This window comes from Salmo salar, chromosome 10, assembly GCF_965601325.2.
Source record: "Salmo salar chromosome 10, fSalSal1, whole genome shotgun sequence".
NCBI lineage: Eukaryota > Metazoa > Chordata > Actinopteri > Salmoniformes > Salmonidae > Salmo > Salmo salar.
This window is the reverse complement of record NC_138300.1, coordinates 33,728,351-33,740,108: the sequence shown is the minus strand read 5'-3', so window position 1 is coordinate 33,740,108 and position 11,758 is coordinate 33,728,351.

Sequence of the window (11,758 nt, the reverse complement as noted above, 5' to 3'; positions counted from 1 at the left end):
ATGAACAGCTGCAGACATACAGCTTGGGTTAGGGTGCAGTGCCAGTGACACCTTGAAATACAGAAAAAATGCAACCTTGATCAAGGGGAATTTTACCTCCTCATTGGCCTATGAAATAAACAAGGATGATTCAATACTGATACAAGATGTTTTCAGGTAGTCTCCCAGCTAAACCCAACTCTGCCTATCTTCAATAGCATGCTGTCTGCTGGGCTGTGCTTTATGATTGGTGGCTTAATGAGAGTAGCCCCAGAGCTCTGGGGGTTCAATGCTACAGTATGTTGGGGCTGTGCAATCTCAGTTTGGGATGTTGAATGTTACACAACTGTGTGTGTGTGTGTGTGTGTGTGTGTGTGTGTGTGTGTGTGTGTGTGTGTGTGTGTGTGTGTGTGTGTGTGTGTGTGTGTGTGTGTGGTGTGTGTGTGTGTGTGTGTGGGGGGCGCGCGTGTGTGTGTGTGTGTGTGTGTGTGGGGGCGTGCGTGGGGGATATATTAAATGATACCTTCACTGAACCAGCCAGACTGCATCATTACACCAACAGTAGAGGAACTTTTACTGCATACATAAAACATGTAGGGACACTGGAGACTTGAACAAATCTGTGTTTACAACAGAGGGATAAGATCAATAGTAAAGGAAACAGAGTCTGTTTGGCTGTGTGGTCAGAGACACGCTATTCCCTGCTTGCTCTAACTGTCCCTTTACATGTAACAGCCAAAATAAAGGAAACACCAACATAAAGTGTATTAATAGGGTTTGGGCCACCACGAGCCAGAACAGCTTTAATGCACCTTGGCATAGATTCTACAAGTGTCTGTAACTCTATTGGAGGGATGCGACACCCTTCTTCCACGAGAAATTCTATAATTTCGTGTTCTGTTGATGGTGGTGGAACACGCTCTCTGGTGTTCAATTGGGTTGAGATCTGGTGACTGAGACGGCCATGGCATATGGTTTACATTGTTTTCATTCTCATGAAACCATTCAGTGACCATTCGTACCCTGTGAATGGAGGCATTGTCATACTATGGGGGCATAGCCAAGGTAGCCAAAATAATGGCCTGCCCAGTATTTTTATACATCACCCTAAGAACGATGGAATGTTAATTGCTTAATTAACTCAGGAACCACACCTGTGTGGAATCACCTGCTTACAATATACTTTGTATACCTGATTTACTCAAGTGTTTCCATTATTCTGGCAATTACCTTTATAATCACTGTATTCTTCATCAAAATAACTGTCTCAAGATTTTCCGTCTTGTGAGAAGGAAAATATGTTACCGTGTTCTGTGGAGGTGCTCATGGTTTAATTAAAGAGATTCAGCATATGCCTAATGACCACAGAGTTTAATCATTCTGGTAGTAAAAATTACAAAAGATAATGGATTGAATTTGGTCTGTAAATAATTTCCTGCTCCAGCAGTTCCATGCCCATGTTTTTATTGTATGTGGCTGTTAGCTAGCTCTTGTTTTCCATCTTTCAATGCAATACACAGCACCCACATGACAAAAGGAGACATGCACTTTCACACACACACACACACACACACACACACACACACACACACACACACACACACACACACACACACACACACACACACACACACACACACACACACACACACACAGCTCCCTGGGTAATTGTTGACATGTTTAAAGGACGGGTATGCCACTGGTTGTCTCTCCTTCCATCGACTTATTGTTACTCTCTGAATTATGTTATCATTTCAGTTTTAAAATAGACCCTCACCACAATCAATGGACTTTTTCCATTAGCGTCATATACAGTCCATGCAGTCTATCCATCTATCCATCCATTCCCCAGAATTAGCTAGTAGAGGTGGGATTAGGACCAGGCCAAGGACCCAGTGTCATTGACTCGCTCTCTCTCTCTCCCTCACCCACCCCCCTCATCTCCCAATGGCTACTGTACATGGTCTCTCTTAGGGCTTGTTCCAAATTAGACAGAATAACAAACAGACAGCCATCTTAGATGGATACTTACTAGCTACATGTTAACCTCTTGTAGTTATGCCCCTTTTACACGTCAAACTTTCCTCAATTGTTTTGCAGTCTTAATATTGCGATGTGAAATGTTGAAGTTTGGTTCCAATTTGTTATCGCTAAGTGCCAGAGTTCTACAGATAAAAGCCAGTTTGTTACAACAAGAAAATGATCCTGCAGCAAAAACAGGAAATGTGAATTATTATGTGGATTATAATTAATGACATATTTTGTAGGGAGTGATACATTTTTCATAAGGGAATGTGTGGAAATTACAAACTTCAGAAGCCTTTTTAAACCTTAAATAGAGTACAAGCCTGACATTTCCTGCATGTTCCCAGACTGGCGTATATTGGTTAAAGTTTTACTTTAGTTTATTTTTCTTTGGCTCTACTTTGTATATCTCCCTCTCTCTCTTTGTGTCTGGTCTCTGTTTTGGCAGACTGTTGAATTTAAAATGTGATGTTCATTATCTGCCTCTCGCTGTGTGTGTGTGCCTTACAGTGGATCCAGGATGCTGGTAGATAGAGCATAGAGACACTTTTATTTTTTATAATTAACCTTTATTTAACTAGGCACATCAGTTAAGAAAAAATCTTATTTACAATGATAGCCTAGAAACAGTGGGTTAACTTCCTTGTTCAGAACAACAGATTTTTTACCTTTTCAGCTCAAATCAAATTTATTTATAAAGCCCTTCTTACATCAGCTGATATCTCAAAGTGCTGTACAGAAACCCAGCCTAAAACCCAAAACAGCAAGCAATGCAGGTGTAGAAGCACGGTGGCTAGGAAAAACTCCCTATAAAGGCCAGAACCTAGGAAGAAACCTAGAGAGGAACCAGGCTATGAGGGTTGACCAGTCCTCTTCTGGCTGTGCCGGGTGGAGATTTTAACAGAACATGGCCAAGATGTTCAAATGTTCATAGATGACCAACAGGGTCAAATAATAATCACAGTGGTTGTCGAGGGTGCAAAAGGTCAGCACCTCAGGAGTAAATGTCAGTTGTCTTTTCATAGCCGATCATTCAGAGTATCTCTACCGCTCCTGCTGTCTCTAGAGAGTTGAAAACAGCAGGTCTGGGACAGGTAGCACGTCCGGTGAACAGGTCAGGTTTCCATAGCCGCAGGCAGAACAGTTGAAACTGGAGCAGCAGCACGGCCAGGTGGACTGGGGACAGCAAGGCCAGGTAGTCCTGAGGCATGGTCCTAGGGCTCAGGTCTTCCGAGAGAGAGAAAGAATTAGAGAGAGCATACTTAAGTTCACACAGGACACCGGATAAGACAGGAGAAATACTCCAGATATAACAGACTGACCCTAGCCCCCCGACACATAAACTACTGCAGCAGAAATATTGGATGCTGAGACAGGAGGGGTCAGGAGACCCCTCAACTCAGGGATTTTATCTAGAAACCTTTTGGTTACCGGCCCAATGCTCTAACCACTAGGCTACCTGCCACCCCAATGCCTTGCTGTTTCCAACTGAACAGTCTGGCATACCTCTACTGTAGAGCCAAGCTCAGGCTAGGGAGAGACAACAACCCGAACATGACATCATCTCTCTGAATCATCAGCCAGACACACTGTCTCATCTATCATTTTACACAGAAAACTGGATTATATCAAATCTGAAAAACTAGGTTTATATGATATTCTGAATTTCCATGACCATGATTTAGCATAAAGCGGGGGATTACGTTTCAGTATTTATAGCCCTGTGACCTTTGTTTACATGCGTATTTTCGCATCTGTTTGTCGTTCTGTCAGTGTTTGTGTGTGCTGTTTATGTATGACTGGTCTGTTTCTGTTAGTGTCTGGCCTAAACCCCCTCTCCCCCATCCCCCCCCCGCTTTTAGTGATGTTAACCTCCACATCTGCTCAATGTCAGACAGAGGTGGACTGGGGGAGGGGGGAGGAAGGGAAGGGTGAGGGGGCAGAGCTCCAAGTGTCACTCTTGGCCTCATTGGTCTCATTTTACACACATCCATTAATCCCAGGCTCAATTCTCCCCATCATCCCACAATCTCTCTACTTGCTTCTCATACCCCCTTATTCATCCTCCCCTTCCTCTCCTCCCTGACCAAGGAAGCTTTAAAGGCTCTACTTTCTGCACATTCTTTCCCTTCTCCCTCTCTCACTTGTTCATTCCTTTTCTTCTCTGACTCACACAGACAGTTTCATATTGCTTTACCACAGTGTCTCTCTCCCCTTCATTCTCTTCCTTATCCTGCCTCCTCTCATCTTTCTAATACTGACACTATTTATCTGGCTTGGCCTTGTTATTATCTGTCACATACACAAGTAGAGTGAAATGCAGGGTCGGTGGGTCCCCTGCGGGACGGTTGAGCTAACGTAGGCTAATGCGATTGGCATGAAGTTGTAAGTAATGAGAACATTTCCCAGGACATAGACATATCTGATATTGGCAGAAAGCTTAAATTCTTGTTAATCTAACTGCACTGTCCAATTTACAGTAGCTATTACAGTGAAAGAATACCATGCTATTGTTTGAGGAGAGTGCACAGTTTTGAACATGAAAAGTTATGAATAAACCAATTAGGCACATTTGGGCAGTCTTGATACAACATTTTGAACCGAAATGCAATGGTTCATTGGATCAGTCTAAAATGTTGCACATACACTGCTGCCATCTAGTGGCCAAAATCTAAATTGCGCCTGGGCTGGAATAATACATTATGGCCTTTCTCTTGCATTTCAAAGACGATCGTAAATTTTTTTGCTGTGTTATATTCTACATTCCATTCACATTTCCAAAAACGTCAGTGTTTCCTTTCAAATGGTATCAAGAATATGCATATCCTTGCTTCATTGCGTGAGCTACAGGCAGTTAGATTTTGGGTACGATCCTTAAGACGTTTTAACTTGCAAGCCCTACCCAACAGTGCAGTATTCAATATCAAAATAGTAGGCCTCCCGAGTGGTGCAGTGGTTTAAGGAACTGCATCGCAGTGCTAGCTGTGCCATTAGAGATTCTGGGTTTGAGTCCAAGCTCTGTTGCAGCCAGCCGTGACCGGGACACCCATGGGGCGGCGCAGAGTTGGCCCAGCGTTGTCTGGGTTAGGGGAGGGTTTGGCTGGCAGCGATGTCCTTGTCCCATTGTGCACTAGTGACTTCTGTGGTGGCCGGGTGCAGTGCATGCTGACACGGTTGCCAGGTGTGTGGTTTTTCCTCCAACACACTGGTGTGGCTGGCTTCCGGGTTAAGTGGGCATTGTGTCAAGAAGCAGTGCGGCTTGGTTGGGTTGTGTTTCGGAGGACGCACGGCTCTCGACCTTCGCCTCTCCCGAGTCCGTACGGGAGTTGCAGCAATGAGACAAGACTGTAACTTCCAATTGGGAAGAAAAAGGGGTATATTTAAAAAAAATTATAATAATAATAAATAAATATCCAAATAGTATAACTAATAAGAAAAAAAAGAAAATAAGTAGGAGAGGAAGTTATATACAGGGTCAGTTTCACTATCACATTTACAATGTGCAGGGATACTGGAGAATTTGAGGTAGGCAGGTATTAGGAGGATAAAAATAATAATAATAATAATATTAATAGTAAACCGTTTCTGGTATTTTGGTGTTTTATTAGGATCCCCATTAGCTGTTGCGAAAGCAGCAGTTACTCTTCCTGGGGTCCACACAGAACATGAAACATGACATAATACAGAACATTAACTTCTCTAGGGCCGGCGGGACGAAATCGTCCCACCTACGTAACAGCCAGTGGAATCCTGTGGCGCGTTATTCAAATACCTTAGAAATGCTATTACTTCAATTTCTCAAACATATGACTATTTCACACCATTTTAAAGACAAGACTCTCGTTAATCTAACCACACTGTCCGATTTCAAAAAGGCTTTACAACGAAAGCAAAACATTAGATTATGTCAGCAGAGTACCCAGCCAGAAATAATCAGACACCCATTTTTCAAGCTAGCATATAATGTCACAAAAACCCAGAAGACAGCTAAATGCAGCACTAACCTTCGATGATCTTCATCAGATGACACACCTAGGACATTATGTTATACAATACATGCATGTTTTGTTCAATCAAGTTCATATTTATATCAAAAAACAGCTTTTTACATTAGCATGTGGCGTTCAGAACTAGCAAACTTCCGGTGAATTTATTAAATTACTCACGATAAACATTCACAAAAAGCATAACAATTATTTTAAGAATTATAGATACAGAACTCCTCTATGCACTCGATATGTCCGATTTTAAAATAGCTTTTCGGTGAAAGCACATTTTGCAATATTCTGAGTAGATAGCCCGGCATCACAGGGCTAGCTATTTAGACACCCAGCAAGTTCAGCACTCACCAAAGTCAGATTTACTATAAGAAAAATGTTATTACCTTTGGTGTTCTTCGTCAGAATGCACTCCCAGGACTTCTACTTCAATAACAAATGTTGGTTTGGTCCCAAATAATCCATTGTTATATCCAAATAGCGGCGTTTTGTTCGTGCGTTCAAGACACTATCCGAAAGGGTAAAGAAGGGTGACGAGCATGGGGCATTTCGTGACAATTTTTTTTTAAATATTCCATTACCGTACTTCGAAGCATGTCAACCGCTGTTTAAAATCAATTTTTATGCCATTTTTCTCGTAAAAAAGCGATAATATTCCGACCGGGAATCTGCATTTAGGTAAACAGATGAAAGAAAATAAAGCATGGGGTCGACTCGGGCACGCGCCTAAGCCCATTGCCCTCTGATCGGCCACTTGCCAAAAGCGATAATGTGTTTCAGCCAGAGGCTGCCTCGATATCATTCAGCTTTTTCCCGGGCTCTGAGAGCCTATGGGAGCCGTAGGAAGTGTCACGTTACAGCAAAGATCCTCAGTCTTCAATAAAAAGAGCCAAGATGAACAACAACTTGTCAGACAGGCCACTTCCCATATAGAATCCTCTCAGGGTTTTGCCTGCCATATGAGTTCTGTTATACACACAGACACCATTCAAACAGTTTTAGAAACTTTAGGGTGTTTTCTATCCAAAGCCAATAATTATATGCATATTCTAGTTACTGGGCAGGAGTAGTAACCAGATTAAATCGGGTACGTTTTTATCCGGCTGTGTCAACACGCCCCCTACCCCCAACAGGTTAATAGACAAGAACAGCTCAAGGACAGAACTACATAAATGTAAAAACGGCACACAGCATACATACTGTATCAATACATACACACAATATCTAGGTAACATAGGGGAGAGGCATATATGAAGCAGCATAAGCGGCAGGTGGGTGTGTGCATGGTGTGGAGTGTGTGTATGTATGTGTAAGCATGTAGGTGCTAGCATGAGTGTGTGAGTGTGGTAGCAGGAATATATAAATGCTTATGGTAATATACTAATGGTAATATACAGTATACATGTAAACAGTAGTAATAGTGACCAGTAGCAGGATAAATAGATACATACTAATGGTAATGACAATCAATAATCAATGAACAGCAGTGTAGTTGTGGTAATAAATCTAGTCAAATATCATTTTAGCAGCAGCATAGGTGTGAGAGGGAGCAGTAGTTGTTAGCCATTTGATGTGATTTAATTTAAACAGTGTTATGGCCAGGGGATAAAAGCTGTTTCGGAGTCTTTTGATCTGAGCCTTGCCGGATGGGAGCATGGAGAACAGTCCATGCTCCCATTTGGAAATTCTTCTGGCCTTTCTCAGACACCGCCTGGCATGTACGTCCTGGATGGCTGGGAGCTCACCCCCAGCTATGAGCTGGGCCGTTCCAGTGATGAGCTGGGCCTTTCTAGCGATGCGCTGGGCCATTCCAGCGATGCGCTAGGCCATTTCAGTGATACACGGATTCTTCCAAACATTTCCCACATGATCGGACAGTGTTACTTTGGTGTTTTATTTTATCTTAACACCTGGTGCAGTAATGGTACGTTCTGTGCTTGTGCAAGAGATATTAACAGTACTGCTCACAATATGGACCCCCCAGCATGACAAATATACATTGTCCAATAGTCCTGGAGAATAACCAAGACATCATGCACTGGCCGGATAAGCCTTCTGCTAGTCATCTATTTCAGAGCTCGATAGCATCCTCCACATGGTTATATGTATAAACTAGTGCTTTTATTTTTACATTTCTATTTTTTACATTTTAGTCATTTTAGCAGACGCTCTTATCCAGAGCGACTTACAGTAGTGAATGCATACATTTCATACATTTGTTTTCATTTGTATTATTTTTTGTACTGGCCCCCTTTGGGAATCAAACCCACAACCCTGGCGTTGCACACACCATACTGGTGTTGCAAACACCATGCTCTACCAACTGAGCCACAGGGAAGACTCGTCAATAGCCATTTTAGTACGTCCTTGTACATCATTATCTTCTGACTAATCTCTGGTACATATGATGTCATATGCTATTCATTCTTTTACGTGCCTGTTTTCTGGGTCAATGTGCTGTGATGCTGTAAACACATAACTGGAAGGTCAGATGGATCAGGAGGATATGTGACCTCAAGCAGATTGACACTGGCATTTGTGTGGAACAGTTGTTCTAGAACCAAACTGGAGCATAAAGATGTCACAGTTGATGGAAACACAAATAGTAATAACATGAGAAAGACAGTAGTATTATGTCAATATAGATGGTAGCACTGATGGAACTATCAGAGTAATGTCACAATGGAAGGTAACATAGAACAAGCAGGGCTGTGTCACAATATAAGGTCACATAGAACAAGCAGTAATGTCACAATGGAAGGTAACACAGAACAAGCAGTATTGTTATGTCACAATGGAAGTTAAAATAGAACCAGCAGAGTGATGTCACAATGGAAGGTAACACAGAACAAGCAGTATTGTTATGTCACAATGGAAGTTAAAATAGAACCAGCAGAGTGATGTCACAATGGAAGGTAACACAGAACAAGCAGTATTGTTATGTCACAATGGAAGTTAAAATAGAACCAGCAGAGTGATGTCACAATGGAAGGTAACATAGAACAAGCAGTGATGGCACAATGGAAGGTAACAGAACAAGCAGTGATGGCACAATGGAAGGTAACAGAACAAGCAGTGATGGCACAATGGAAGGTAACAGAACAAGCAGTGATGGCACAATGGAAGATAACAGAACAAGCAGTGATGGCACAATGGAAGATAACAGAACAAGCAGAGTGAGGTAACAATGAAAGGTAACATAGCAAAGCAGTGTCCCCAGTTGATAGAGTGTGGTGCTTGCAATGCCAGGGTCGTGGGTTCAAACAAACTACAATATCTCAATACAGATTAAGATAATAAACCATTCAATTGGAGCTAGTGCAAAGTTTGACTGTATTCTAGCCTCCCACTTCTCCACCCACACTAACCAGAGGCAGCCATGCCCTAGTCTCTATGTGAATATCATACTGGAAGAAAATACTTATAAACATGTCAAAATTCCTTCCCAGTAAATATTACCCAGCGTCCCTGAGGAACTTAGCTCATGGAGAGATCTAAGGCTTTTTGAACGGGCGGCTAAGCGTTCACAGGAGGGTAGAGAGAGGAGGAGAGACTCATGAATATTTATAGATCTTAATTCATCCAACGCTCGACAGACCTCCCCAAAATGATGCTCTCAGAAACACTAAACAGGAGCACAGCTCCCAGCTCTTGCTCCCGGGAGAATCTCAACTCTCTGTAGCGTGTGTGTGTGTGTGTGTGTGTGTGTGTGTGTGTGTGTGTGTGTGTGTGTGTGTGTGTGTGTGTGTGTGTGTGTGTGTGTGTGTGTGTGTGTGTGTGTGTGTGTGTGTGTGTGTGTGTGTGTGTGATTATGTGATTATGTGACGATGTAGGCAGGATGGCCCCCTTTGTGATTGCCAGCCAGGTCACCCGGGATACAAGTCAGTAATCGACATCCATCCATGTCTGAGGACGTTGGGAGATGATGTTGCAAGTTCTAATCCAACGATAGAAAGTAGTTTTTTTTTATTTTTGTTTTAAGCCTGATGTTTGGAACAACGTTGAAATTTGATGTTTGAGAAACATGGATGAACATCTAACTCTGACACGAGACAGAGAGCTAGTTGGTGAGTGTGCAACTTGTCCCATTGTGTATAAACACATGGTACATGTATTCCAGAGGAGGCCGGTGGGAGGGGCTATAGGAGGACGGGCTCATTGTAATGGCTAGAATGGAATAAATTGAATGGTATCAAACACATCAACGATATGGAAACCACATATTTGACTACAGTACATTTATTCCATTCCAGCCATTACAGTGAGCATGTCCTCCTATAGCTACCTGTATGTGTGTGTGTGTGTGTGTGTGAGAGAGTTGCATGGCATTGTGTGCAATTATGTCTAACAAAAGGATGAGAGGATTCAGTCTATAATGAATGAATCCGTCTGTTCACATACCGTAAGTCCTGCTCATCTGGACTGTTGCATCATAAAGCCCAATTGAATCATTTCTCCCCCATGGAGTTAACCCTCCCTCCCAAAGGATCTGAGGAGAGCAATGACCCACCACTATACTGCTCACAGACAGAGGCTCCATTCAAACATCGACAGTACATATCTACCTACACCTTATAACATCCCTAGCAGACAGGTGTGAAGTTCCATCATCATGATGCTGTGCTGTGACAGAAGAAAAGAGAGGGGAGGGTTTCAACTCCTCAGAGGAGTGGCTGAGATGATGCATGGAGATTGGAGAGCCCTTCCTCCCATCTCTACTGCATGAACCTGATGCAAATGTTATATAGTATTATTTCCTCTCCTGGCTGTCTGTATGATCTCTGTCTCTCTATCTGTGTGCTCAGTTCTCTTGAGTGGCATTAAGTCCTGCTGCTGTGAGGGACAGTGATTGTTTAAGGCTGGGATTTGGGGAGATAGATGTCAGTAGTTTGAGTAGAGACCTCCCCCTGAGACACACTGGATTCTGGGATGTCTGTCTGTTCGGCTCATACAGAACTGCAGTGGAATGATATAAGCAGGCACACACACACACACACACACACACACACACACACACACACACACACACACACACACACACACACACACACACACACACACACACACACACACACACACACACACACACATACATGGGTCTTTCTATAAACTAGGCTACCAGTAAGGATTTACTGCAGGACAACATGTTACATCGGTTGATAAATAATTACTAATAATCTGCCAATTTCTTTCATGTCATTACATTAAAATATAGGGGGAAACATACTGTAGCTATATTGAATACAATTCACGAGTTGCTTTAAAACCTGTATAAACCTTTCTCATGGTTGACGGATTTGTCAAAAATCGTGTGACATAAAATATTACTTTCTGTCCTTCCATTTATGGCAGTGTAAGTTGTTGTTATATCATATATTAAGCATTAATCAGTTAAATTAGACATTGAACTTGAACCCTGTAAGAGCTGTCGGACAGTTTTTAGTAAATGCAGTGTAACTACTTAAAAGTGTGTGCCTCTTTATGTTACAGGGTGAAAACAGTTTTCATGGGCACACGAATCCCCCAAAATGTATGCAATTGCGAAATCGAATGCTTCTAACTGAAAGAGTAGCCTTACCTTGACACTTAAAACCTAAATCAATACTGCCTTTAATTTTAACCTGGTTCAACAAATGACATAGCCTAGTGGACTTCACACTATGATCTGGTAATGAAATATCATGACAAGTACATTTAAGTTTCCATGGTAAACCTGCAATGTTAAACAATTCAAGGGGCTTGAAGTAACCTACTTG